At 36.8% G+C, this 13589-nt stretch overlaps 1 long non-coding RNA gene across 2 annotated transcripts in view; it reads left to right on the top strand.

The window, feature by feature from the left end:
* The window catches only part of LOC117063230, a 56388-nt gene that overhangs the window by 35888 nt on the left and 6911 nt on the right, over window positions 1-13589 (top strand). For both annotated transcript variants that reach the window (XR_004428820.1, XR_004428821.1), the window contains exon 5: window positions 252-1643. This is a non-coding gene — a long non-coding RNA (uncharacterized LOC117063230). The remainder of the gene's footprint in view (window positions 1-251; window positions 1644-13589) is intronic.

The raw sequence follows: 13589 nt of genomic DNA on the forward strand, positions 1-13589 counted from the left end.
AAACTTAGCCTAGCTGTAGAGTAAGTTCCATATTTAACATTAAAGATTTTCTTCAGTTAGTTATGGATCTTTTTGGTAAATTCAGAGTTATAGGTGTTTTTAAGCAGCTAAGTGTCATTACTGGTACATGCATCAGTTAGCCCTACTTGGATTAGCAAGATTATACTTTCATAAATTATTCTTTCTCTAAATATATTTATATATTTAGAAGTTGACATTCTAAATCAAATTGTATTTTTTTCCTTTTGCAGGTGGATAATTACTGTACCTTCCTCATGGAAAAAGTTTTATTTAAAGTGTTATTTCTCATTGAATACTATCAAAAAGGAAAAAAAAATGACCTAAACTTTTGAGATAGATTTGGCTCTAGTAAGTATTCAGATATATCACTTGCATATCTGGGAGAAGAAATAAGAGACTATCATCAATACATTCCCATCTACTAAAAAATTTTATTTTACACATGTCAAGGGATTACTTCCATTTTATTACTAACAGCTTGAACTCTTTTAATGAAGACCTAACTCCTCCACCAGAAATTTAAGTTTATGTTCTTTCTTTGTTTACTTATAAAATACATCTCAGGTATTTTGGATGTCTTTTTTTTTTTTTTAAGCCTATATGCAATGAAAACTATATTGGCAAAATAAATGTTTAAACCTTTTACGTTAAAATTACTGTGAAAGATGACAAGTTAGCTGCTGTTTTTGTCTACATTATACTGAAATTAAATGTTTATAATTTATATTTTGGGTTTATTTATAAATCATGGAATTTATGCAAAAACATGAGTAGTACAGATTCTCTAATTCTGTAGGACTTTGAATAATGTGATATTTTTCTTATAATTGAACCCTTGTGTTTTGAAGAAATGCCAACTGCTTGAAGAATCTCCTTGTTATTTGTATTATTTGCTATAGGGTTAGATGTTGAGAAATTCTGCTGACAAAAAATTTTAAGCCAGTTTTACAGTAAATATTCCTCAGTCTGATTTTTTTATTGGATGTATTCTGTATCTTTTGTAATTTGTAACTTTTATCCACTTAGCACGAATGATTCTATTAAAGAAAATCTTTAGCAAGTGGTAGAAACATCAAATCGCCCCATAGTTTGCCTGTTTCCACATTTTATTATCTTATAATCTTCGGGAGTGCTTACACTTATGGAGCTAAGCTAACATTTTCAGAGTTACAGGTTCTCATAGTACCACTAAAACTTTTTTCCTCTTTGGACTGAATACCTGTGATTATAACTATATGGTAGTTTAAGTTTCCTTGTGATTAGTCAAAAATACCATTTTAGTATGAAGCAATGAAGTCTATTATTTGTTGTCCCATAATTGAGAAAGTTTAAATGTACCTTTTATTAAGAGTTTGTAAATTTTAGCTTAGTCTACACAGATTTTTATGTCAATTTGTTTATATTTTTATTAATGTCATTTCTGGAAGTGTGAAAATGTTAATGTTCGACAAACAACATTAAAAATAGATTTGAAACATTTATATATAGAGAGGTACACATTTATTTACTGTTTAGGTGCTGAAGATTATCACTGAATAAAAAAGATATATCCCAGCCCCCATGGAGCTTGCTAATCTTGTGGGTAGAGGAGTGAGTGGTGGAATGAATGGACAGAAAATCTGGTAGGTACTATATTTGGTATGGCAGAGAGTGACCAAAGTTCTGTGGAGAAAATAAGGCAGGGAAAGTGGGAATGATGTGATAAAAGTGTTTGTAAGGCAGAAGAGAGATATTTTTAAATAGTATGGTCAGGAAATACCCTACAGAGATGTCATTTGAACAAAGACCTAGAAATAATAAGGGAACAAACCCATGTAGGTACCTGGGAGAAGACCCTTCTGAGCAGAGGAAATAACAAATACAGAGACCCTGAAGCTGAAGTATTTTTTGTGTGTACATGAAACAGCAAAGAGGCGCATGTGGCTGTGATCAAATGTAAACAGGAAGAATAGTAGCTAATAGGATCAGAGAGTTGATAGGGGCCATATCTTGTAGCTGTTTAAGCTTTTAACTTGAGCTACAGATTCAGTTTTTCATACTTTGTTTGAGTAAGAGTCTCGCTCTGTTGCCCAGGCTAGAGTGCAATGGTGCAATCTCGGCTCACTGCAACCTCCGCCTCCTGGGTCCAAGCAATTCCTGCGTCAGCCTCCCGAGTAGCTGGGATTACAGTCACCCACCAGCATGCCCGGCTAATTTTTTTGTATTTTTAGTAGAGACGGGATTTCACCATATTGGCCACGTTGGTCTCTAAAACTCCTGACCTCGTGATTCTCCCACCTCAGCCTCCCAAAGTCCTGGAATTACATGCGTGGGCCACCATGCCCGGCCCAGTTTTTCATACTTCTTTAAGACAATCTTGGAAGGTGTATGTGCCTTAGCCTATTTGACGTCTGCAGATAGTACAGGATATTTTTATGAATCTGATTTGAGACCCCCCCCCATCAGACCACTTAGAATACAAACAGAAGGCCAGGCGCGGTGGCTCAAGCCTGTAATCCCAGCACTTTGGGAGGCCAAGACGGGTGGATCATGAGGTCAGGAGATCAAGACCATCCTGGCTAACACGGTGAAACTCCGTCTCTACTTAAAAAAAAAAAAAAAAAATACAAAAAACTAGCCGGGTGAGGTGGCGGGCGCCTGTAGTCCCAGCTACTCGAGAGGCTGAGGCAGAAGAATGGTGTGAACCCGGGAGGCAGAGCTTGCAGTGAGCCGAGGTCTGGCCACTGCACTCCAGCCTGGGCAACACAGAGAGACTCTGTCACACACACACAAAAAAAAATACAAACAGAATGTTTAAATGGATGGTTAATAGGTATATGTGTGATGATCAGGACTGCAAATTTTGCATTGATGGCTTTGAAATTGTTTTCTGCGTGATCAGTTTAGGTGGACCCAAAACTAATGACCCCAAGAAACACTGAATTTGCTCATGTTTGTCATATACCCAAATGAACCACAGTGTCTTTGATTCCTTCATCCTTGAAATTTCTACTATAATTAAGTACTTCATCGTTTTTCACTTATTTCTATTTAGCAGCATTTTAACTAGTTCTTTGCTTCTAGCTGTTTTGGTTGTTATTTGTTTTTTGTTTTTGTTTTTTTGAGACGGGGTCTTGCTCGGTTGCTCAAGCTGGAATGCAGTGGCACTATCTCAGCTCACCGCAACCTCCACTTCCCAGGTTCAAGCGATTCTCCTGCCTCAGCGTCCTGCATAGCTGGGATTACAGGCATCTGCCACCATGCCCAGCTAATTTTTGTATTTTTAGTAGAGACACGGTTTCACTATGTTAGCCAGGCTGGTCTCAAACTCCTGACCTCGTGATTCACCCGCCTCGGCCTCCCAAAGTGCTAGGATTACAGGCGTGAGCCACCATGCCTGGTCACCTCTAGCTGTTTTAAACTAACAATTTCATCTTCGCTATAGTATATACTACTATTTTAATCTTCCTAATTTTTTTTCCCTATAGTATAAAATTTAAATTTCTAACTTTGATATGTTATGGTCTTGTCCCAACGTTTTCTATGTTGTTTAATTTTTCTTCAAATTAACTAGTTCTAATCCATTTTTCTTTCTCTTTGCCTTTATTTATGCCATTTAATCACTCCAGTTCTCCCCCAACTAATGCCTGTACTTTTTTTTTTTTTTTGATAAGGCAGAATTTCTCATGTGCACTGTTTCTTGACCTTAACAGTCTAACATTAACCATCCTTCCCATGGTATGACCTGAGGTATATAACACTTCTATCATTGTTTCTTATTTATTCATGTAGGTTAACCTTTTAAATGTATTAGCAATATGGAAAAAAAAAAAGTTAAATTTAAGAAACTTCAGAACAGTAGCCTAAACATCACGTCCTGAGGTTCAGATATTAATTTTATACTGACAAGTTATATAGTTGGCTTTTTAAATTCTTCAAATGGTTATGTATGAACCAGTTATAATATATCCTTAAGATTTATGAACATTAAAAGAATAATTATCAGTTTTCCAATACTGTAAAAGCAATTAACAGATCCACTTTTTAAAGAAGTAATCCATGTGTTTGTTATAGTATTGTTTATAAAGCATTCAGTAATAAAAGGCTGATTAAATAACATGTTCAGTAGGATACTGTGCAGTTATTTAAAATATCAAGTGAATATTTAATGAGCTAAAAAGTTGTTCATTATTGAATAAGTAAAAGATTATCAAATAGTTGAATAGATTCAGCAGAATAATTCATATGCTAAACTGTTTTGCTGGTTTACTCTGGGTGAGAGATAAATCTTATTGGGGCGAGAGGGATCTTCTTGGTTATAAATAAGCATGTATGATTTTTGTGATGGGCAAAGTGTTTTTTGAAAAGGAGAGAGAGAAATCCTTGAAAAATAAAAGATTATTTGAAGCAACCTTACCTCCACATAATTATTTACTTTGGAAATCTATAAAAGGGAGTTCTACTGTGTTCAGGAACTTTAGACATGATAATGAATTAACTGTCATGGAAGAAAACTTTCAAAATCAGATAAGTTTAAAATCAGCTTCAGAGGAACAGCTTGCTCTTAAGTTCTCAAAGCAATATTAAAAAGGAATTCAAGAATTACTTCTTTAGTTTGTGGTTGAGAGATTTCACTGTCCTTTCCCCGCTCTTCAAGCCCCCCAGACCTCGAGAAAAGGTAAGTGTAAGAAAAGGGATATTTAAATCTCTTTTAATTTGAAACTGTATTAGTAAACAAACTAGAGAAATACAAATCTGGTTTATTTTATACTGATAAAGATTTGATAATGCAATGAAACTTTCATATCTAAAAATTAAGCATTTTTCTGTTAAGTTTAATTTTTCTTATAAATTAAAATAAAGTACTATATAGACATAGAAACCTCAGGAAGAGCAAAAAAATTTTTATTTAAAAATCATTTTTATCATCCAAAGTCAGTTGTTATTAGCCTTATATATACCCTTCTAGTTGGATATTTCGATTAGCGAATTTATTTCTTAATCCAATTCGTTACTGTGCCAGGGACTAGAAAGATTATATTTAACTCTAGAGAAGAGGTTTAGTGCTATGCTTCTGGCTCAGAAATATTTTCCTTAAATTTGAATTTTATCTAAAAATTACGAACTTTATATCTATTCCATAGTATTGTAATATAAAAATGCCTAAGATTAGAATTTTTCCTCAAGATCGAGGATACAGAAAGATGCATCTTGTTTACTCTGGCTTCCTCCTCTACCATATCCACATGTCATCCCCAAGGATACCTTTTCAGAGTGAAAAAAAAAAATTTGAGGCAAGGGAGGTCATGAAGTATTCAGAGCAGGAGGGTAAGAAAAATAACTTCTGAAATACGTGTACTGGTCAGAATTTGCTTAAAGAGAGAAATCTGGCCATGGTGGCTCACGCCTATAATCCCAGCACTTTAGGAGGCTGAGGCCAGCAGATCACCAGAGTTCAAGAGTTCAAGACCAGCCTCGGCAACATGGCAACACCCTGTCTCTACTAAAAATACAAAAATTAGCCAGGTGTGGTGGTGCATGCCTGCAGTCCCAGCTACATGGTGGGGGGCTGAGGAAGGAGAATTGCTTGAACCTGGGAGGTAGAGGTTGCAGTGGGCCAAGATGGCACCACTGCACTCCAGCCTGGGTGACAGAGCAAGACCCTGCCTCAAAAAAAAAAAAAAAAAAAAAAACCTGTATATCAAATTATGAGTTTGTTTCTTCTTTTGTACTTCAATAGTTACATTTAGCAAAAACCTGAGCTGTTATAAAATTGTGGAATTCACATTGGGTATTCAAAAAACATTTCTTACTATTAATGACAGCCAGTAGTTATGGACATTTCATCTTAAACATATGATTATAAAATGTAAACATGACACGAATAAATAATAAATGTTTGGCCTATCTAGTATAATACGTTTTTCTCAGAATGTGACCCATTTATGATGTAAGCGAAAATGATGTGTCTTAATCCATTTGTCTCACACACTTAATTTTATAATTTAAAAGAGCAATAGTAGTTTCATTCCGAAAGGCCAAGTTTAAGGCCAGGAACAGTGGCTCACACCTGTAGTCCCAGCATTTTGGATCATGAGGTCAGGAGTTCAAGATCAACCTGGCCAAGATGGCGAAACCCCGACTCTACTAAAAATACAAAAATGTGGCAGGCGCGTGTAATCCCAGCTACTTGAGAGGCCGACACAGGAGAATCGCTTGAACCCGGGGAGTGGAGGGTGCAGTAAGGCGAGATCCTGCCACTGCACACCAGCCTGGACAACAGAGTGAGACTCCATCTCAAAAAAAATATTTAGAACCAGAGAAACAGCTGGGCTAACAGAATACATTATTTTGGAGGTCTAAAAGTCTGGCCATTTTAGAGGAGGGGTGTTTGTTGCCAAAACAGGCCTATGGTTCAGATTTGAAGTCAAGCCCTCTGTTACGCCACTTTTGTCAGCATTTTAATGGGTGCTGGGCAAAAGCAAAACTTCGTCTCAAAAAAAGACAAAATGACTCAAATAGTTAAGCTGTTATGCCATTTTTGAATTAATGATTTTTAGATGTATTTAGATACCTCCAAAACCCGAGGAATTTGGAGCTTTTCCTTTTTGTTTGGGTTTTGAGTTTTTCTTTTTTTTTTTTTTTTTTTTTTTTGCGGCAGGGTCTTGCTGTATTGGCAGTGCAGTGGCACAATCATGGCTCACTAAAGCCTCGATCTCCCAGGCTGAAGTGATTTTCCCCACCCAGCCTCCTGAGTAGTTGGAACTACAGGCATGCACCACCACACTCGGCTAATTTTTTAAATTTTTTGTTAGTGATGTGGTCTCACTTTGTCGCCCAGGCATGTCTACTTCTGGGTTCAAGCAGTCCTCCCGCCTCAACCTCCCAAAGTGCTGATATTACGGCATTAGCCACCATGCCTGGCCTGAATTTGAAGCTTTAAGAATTGATAACTTGTTTTTTCTAGAAAGTTCTACATAGATATAACCTCGGGAAAAATTTGTAATGATTTTAAAATACTCCTTATATTCTGTTCATTAAGAAACCAAGTCCCTTTGATGTTTCTTTTCAATAATGCCAGATGGTCTTGGTTTCTGTATATTCAAGTTGGAGAATTTAATTTGGAGTTTATAGGTAAAGGTTCAGCAAATTTCAAAGCTAGCATGCAAATTAATTATTTATTTGGGTTAAACTGCTATTTGCTGATAAACATTTGTTCCCCCAGACCATTGTTAATTGGCAGTCTTGGTATGTAGCTTGTATCAGGCCACATGTAGAGTATGTAGATGAATGTGAACCAACTAGAGTGGATTCAGAGAATGGAAACTATATGAGGTGTTTGAATGTCGTGAGGAGTGGCTAGAGGTACTGAGAAGCCTGCTTGAAAAATGAAAAAATAATAATAATAATCTTGAGACTTGTTTATTCTTTATTGCACAAGAGGGCAAAACTGGGCAAATCAAGTTTCAGGGAGGCAAATACTCCAAAGCAAGGGTTTTCTACTAATAGTGGATGTGTACATTATAGAAATGACTGCCTTACAGGACCTTAAAATTGGTAAAATGGGAAAAACACTGTTAGTCAAGATAATAAGACATCTTTTGAAGTGAAGCAAATCACCATATCAGCTTGAACAAATCTAGCTTTAAAAATGTAAGGCAGAGCCGCGCGCTGTGGCTCTCGCCTGTAATACCAGTATTTTGGGAGGCCGAGGTGGGCGGATCAGGAGGTCAGGATTTTGAGACCAGCTTGACCAACATGGTGAAACTCCGTCTCTACTAAAGATACAAAAAAAAATCAGCTGAGCGTGGTGGCGCGCACCTGTAATCCCAGCTACTCAGCAGGCTGAGGCAGGAGAAATCACTTGGACCCGGGAGGTGGAGGTTGCAGTAAGCTGTGATCGCGCGGCTGCACTCCAGCCCGGGCGACAGAGTGAGACTCTCCAAAAAAAAAAAAAAATTGTAAGGCATTAGTGCTAACAAAAGATGATTTTTGACTAAAGGAAATGGTAAGAAAGTTGGATTTTGTTTAAATTTTAGAATAGTTTTTACTAGAAATAAGAGTTTTAACAGAACTGACAGTATTGAGACCTATAAAACAAAAATGTTGGCCGGGCACACAGTATCACGCCTGTAATCCCAGCACTTTGAGAGGCTGAGGCGGGCAGATCATTTGAGGTCAGGAGTTGGAGATCAGCCTGACCAACATAGTGAAACCTTGTCTCTACTAAAAATACAAAAAATTAGCCGGGTGTGGTGGCTCATGCCTGTAATCTCAGGTGCTTAGGAGGCTGACACAGGAGAATAGCTTGAACCCGGGAGGCGGAGGCTGCAGTGAGCAGAGATCACTCCACTATACTCCAGCCTGGGTGATAGAGCGAGACCTCGTCTCAAATATATATATGCAGTGAAAATACTAGGGCTAGGGACATAATTTTTAGATATCTCTAAAAGTTTTTGTAAGTTAGCGCTTGTCTTCAAGAAGATTTCTTGGAGGCAGTAGGAAACACAGTATAGAACTGGATTATTAAGTAGTCATTTCCATCTTAAGACCATAAAAGCAAATAAAGGTGAAGAATCTGGATAAACTGGAAGGAATCAATTCCACAAGGATATACAATCATACACTTTTGATTTGGGGAGACTTGAGTTAATAAAGTCAAAAGAGGATTCTTTGATGTTTATATTCTAGGACACTTAGACATTAGTGAGACTACAGAGCCATAGCTTAGGTTTAGAAGTACTACCCTTGGAATTCTTTTTCTGTAGTTAAATAGGGATTTAGCTTCAATTAGAGGTGTGTGTGTGTGTGTTTCCCACTACCAGGCACATGCTAAGTTATTGATTAAAAGGAGTGTTCCCAGTAAGTCAGTCTTACTCTGAAATTGACAGTGGGTCAGTTGATTCTGGCATCATATATGCAGAAAATACTCATTCTGTACTGTCTTTGCCAAACTTTTGAACCTAAATTATTGTTGAGAGTTGATTAAACAATATTGCTTGGTTGAAAAGATTGTTTTTAGTGCATCCTTTAACGCAGGCTCTTCAGTTTTCAAGTACTTTTTAGACTACCTTTGTTCTCTTCCAAATTATAAGATTATGGATATGAGAAAGAATTGTAAATGAACATCAGCCCTGACACATTTGTTAATATTTATTTGCCCCTCTGGAAAATAGGCCAGTAAATTTTTATTATTTTATGTGATTATTATAGTGAAAAGGACCCAAACCATCAAATAAAAACATTTTAATACCTTCCTGAAGGGTTGTTGATTTTTCTAAAGTGTATATGTAAAACTCAAGGTTTATGTGCTATTATTAGCGGTAGAAATAGTAACTGCTAACACATTTAGTATTTATCCTTTGCCAGCAACTTTCACATTTATAAACCCATTTAGTCCTCACAACCACCCTCTGAGAGAGGTCCATTGTTATCCATATATTATAGGTAAGGAAACCAAGTCACAGAAAAATAGCATGCCTCATGTCACATAACCAGCAAGCCGGGGAGTCCAGATTCAAGCTCAGATGCTTTGACTTTGAAGTTCATGCTTTTAGGAATTATATCTACAGCTTCTATCCTGTAACCAATAAGAGGCAGAGGAGACAAAACTACATAAATAAATGCTCAAAATGATAGTGATGCCTTCCTTTTAGGTAGTACTTTTAGTTTCCAAAGTGCTTTTAGTCTTACTTTATTGTCTTGTTTAATGCTGGTGTCTTGTTTAATGCTAGTTGAATGCTTCTTTCATGCCCAGGTCTTCACACATTGTACTGACTGCTTCCATTGAAATAGAAATCAGAGATAGTATGATAGGCTTTTGCGAACTTGTTTTAGAAGGGAAAAAAAATTAGAGACGAATAACACATTTTTACAACTTATTTTTTGTAATGCCTTAAAGATAGGTTTGTATGTGAAAATACTAAGTACAAGTTATCTTCTCATATTCTCTACTGGTCCCACCACCAGGGAGTCATGCAATGAGAAATATATTTGAGTAACACTGGAGATGAGGTGTATATGTGTTCATGTCATGTGTGTATTTGTGGTACATGGATGTACATACAGACAAATGAATTTAATAGAGTCCTTAATGTAATGGCATAGTTCCCTGAGAAAACTACCTTCACCCTCAGAGTAAGTCTACACAATGTACAGGTCATACTTGGTTGTTTTTAAAGTAAAGCACCAGGCCAGGCACCGTGGCTTACACCTGTAATCCCAGCACTTTGGGAGTCTGAGGTGGGTGGATCATCTGAGGTCGGGAGTTTGAGACCAGCCTGACCAACATGGTGAAACCTTGTCTCTACTAAAAAAAAAATTAGCCGGGCATGGTGGTGCGTGCCTGTAATCCCAGCTACTGAGGAGGCTGACGCCGGAGAATCGCTTGAACTGGGGAGGTAGACATTGCAGTGAGCCAAGATCATGCCACCACACTCCAGCCTGGGCAACAGAGTGGTACTCTATCTAAAAAAAAAAAAAAAAAAAAAAAAAAAAAAATATATATATATATATATATATAAAACAGTTAAGGACACTGTCCGTCTTTGGATGCTTATCAAAATCTAGAAGAGAAAATACACCTTTTGCAACTAAAAGGCTGCAAACTAAATAATCCAAATTCTAGACATACAATTTTCTTCATATTTCATGTCAATTTAAAGATTTGGACTTATGGCAAGGCTTAATAACAATCACTAATTTCATTCTACCTCTTGTAGAGCAATCGTGGTAGTGTAGCAAATTCCTATTCGTCCTTCATTTTCTTAGGTATTACCTCAGAAGGGCAACCCCACCTCCCACATATACACTTGTGTTAAAAATTAATAACTGCCAGCTGGGCACGGTGGCTCACGCCTGTAATCCCAGCACTTTGGGAGGCCAAGGCAGGAGAATCACCTAAGGTCAGGAGTTCAAGACCAGCGTGGCCAACCTGGTGAAACCCTGTCCCTACTAAAAATACAAAAATTAGCCAGGCACGGTGGTGCATGCCTGTAATCCCAGCTACTTGGGAGGCTGAGGCACGAGAATCACTTGAACCTAGGAGGCAGTTGTTGCAGTGAGCTGAAACCATGCCATTGCACTTCACCCTAGGCAACAAGAGCGAAAGTCCGTCTCAAAAAAAAAAAAACTGCCTTTTCTCTACTGTCACTCTTAAAACAGTCTCATTATTGCTTATGTTAAATCACATTATTTACATGCTTCTGTATTTCCCTGCTGTTAGCCTGTAAGGCTAATAGGCTTGAGCCCAGAGACTCTCTTATTGAACTCAGGTCATTTGGTGACTAGTATAGTAAATAGAGCTGGTTACCTCATATTCAGTAATATGTTAATTCTCTGATTAAAAAATACATTGATACCAATATTGGTATGGCTACTCAGAAATTATATTTTCAGTAGAATTCTCCCGGCCTCAATTAGATCAGATTTATAGATCATCAACATCACAGTTTCACTGAAGGATCAGAGAGGAAAAAAATGAGAAGCATGAAATGGTACTTGCCAAGTACAATAATGTAGTTTCGCGTCTAAGATAAGTCTTTGTAAGGGCTCTATTTCTCATTGAGATAATGTGTCAGCAGAGGAATAAATTTTACGCTTCTTTTACCTCCTTGGTAACAAGGACAAGAGAAACCTTGACAATATATCTGATGTAAATCTTAAGTCTCTTAGCAGTCTAAAATGGATTCCCAGATGTTCTTTCTGAGATGTTGCAAGAAAGCACTACAGAGGTTAGGAATTCCAGTTAGTTTTGCTACTAGCTCAAGATACAGGATTTTTTAAAGTATTAAGTTGTAATACTTTCTAAAAGTATTTAATTGCTGTTTTTTTCATTTCATCATTCATCTGGTTGGCCCTATGGTTTCTCTACAGTTTATTCTTTAAGACAACTTCAAAATCCAAGGCAACCTTGCTTAGGCTGATGAATTCAAATTAGCTTGTATGTTAGAATCCAATAAGAACAGGAGTTAATAACTTCCTCGTTCTACCTCATTAAGAAACTTTCATTTGTATCTGTCCCACCTGAATTGTAAGGCGTGACCCCTTTTCCTAGCATTGCATTTGTGTTTTTCCCAGCATCTGAATTCTACCTGCCCACCCAGACCCACATTACTCTGCCTCTGGATCTTGCCTACCTAAATCCATATCTTTCAAATGCTTTGCCCTGAAATCATCTGGCTTTTGGACTACACTGGAAAATCGTCTGGCTTCTGGATGACTTTGTATAGGGACCCAAGTATATTTCCAAATTAGGCCTTCCATGGAGAGAACTCCTTTTTTAAAAAAGTAGTTGAGAATTCCCTTTTTTGTTTATTTTAATTTTTTTTTTTTTTTTGAGACAGAGTCTTGCTCTGTCACTCAGGCTGGAGTGCAGTGGCCTAATCTTGGCTCGCTGCAATCTCCGCCTCCCGGGTTATTTGATTCTCCTGCATCAGCCTCCTGAGTAGCTGGGATTACAGGCGCACACCGCTATGCCCAGCTAATTTTTGTACTTTTAGTAGAGATGGGTATCACCATGTTGGCCAGGCTGGCCTCGAGCTCCTGACCTCGTGATCCACCCACCTCAGCCTCCCAAGTGCTGGGATTACAGACATGAGACACTGTGCCCAGCCTAGTATTATAATCTTTTATATAAAATTGTGCTGCTTAATTTTCATTTTAATGTATTCATTTAGAATATATAATTTTATAATTTGTGGTATCTATTTTAACTAAACAATTTTCTTCCATATATAAAGAAAACATTAAAATGAAAATGTCTGACACAGTAGATAATATCTGTTTGAATTAATAATGATTTAATGTGACTTATTTAGCATGGCAGTTTTAAAAGATAAATCAGAATTTTAAGAATCCTATCTCCAATAAACAAAATCTTAGGGCCTTCTCTGTTTTTCAAACAATTTGCTTTACATATTCCGTATTTTTGTATTTAGCTTCTCTCAGTTGAAAAGATAAAAGTTCTCATAGAAATAATAAAGTCAATTTTTTGGATTAAATCCTTTTTATAATCTTTCAATTATCTTACTTGCTCTTATGGGAGAAAATGGTTTAACAGGCATGTCTAAAGAAATAACTTAGGATTCATTGAATTCATACAAGAATTAAGAATAATATGCAAAATGAAGTAAAATTATAAATTAGAAGTGAAAATATTCATTAAATTAATTTGATGATTCTTATGTTGAGAATCTATAAGTTATTTTCTGCATTGTCCTCATTTTTAAAGTCTCAAACAATGGTCAGTTATGTGTGTACAGCTATTCATTCATCCAATATGTCTCTTTGTTCAGAGGCACTTGCCTCTGTTACTAGTCTCTTCAGTGTCATGGGGATGCATTTTATTAAGATAACAATTGAGCATGTACAAGAAGCTAAAGCTTACCCACAGGCTTAGAAGGCCATGACATGAATCAGAGTAAAAGATTATAATGTGTTATAATAAAATTCATATTTGTGAATATTGTGATAAAGAAGTATTTAGGTAGCTTGGTAACTTTGCCAGAGAAATGACAGTGTAAACAGAAGCTTAAACTCTTCCTGTCCCAGAAAAGTTAATTGTGGTCATATTCAAATACTTGAAAATT

Source organism: Trachypithecus francoisi, unplaced genomic scaffold (genome assembly GCF_009764315.1).
Source record: "Trachypithecus francoisi isolate TF-2019V2 unplaced genomic scaffold, Tfra_2.0 Lachesis_group18, whole genome shotgun sequence".
NCBI lineage: Eukaryota > Metazoa > Chordata > Mammalia > Primates > Cercopithecidae > Trachypithecus > Trachypithecus francoisi.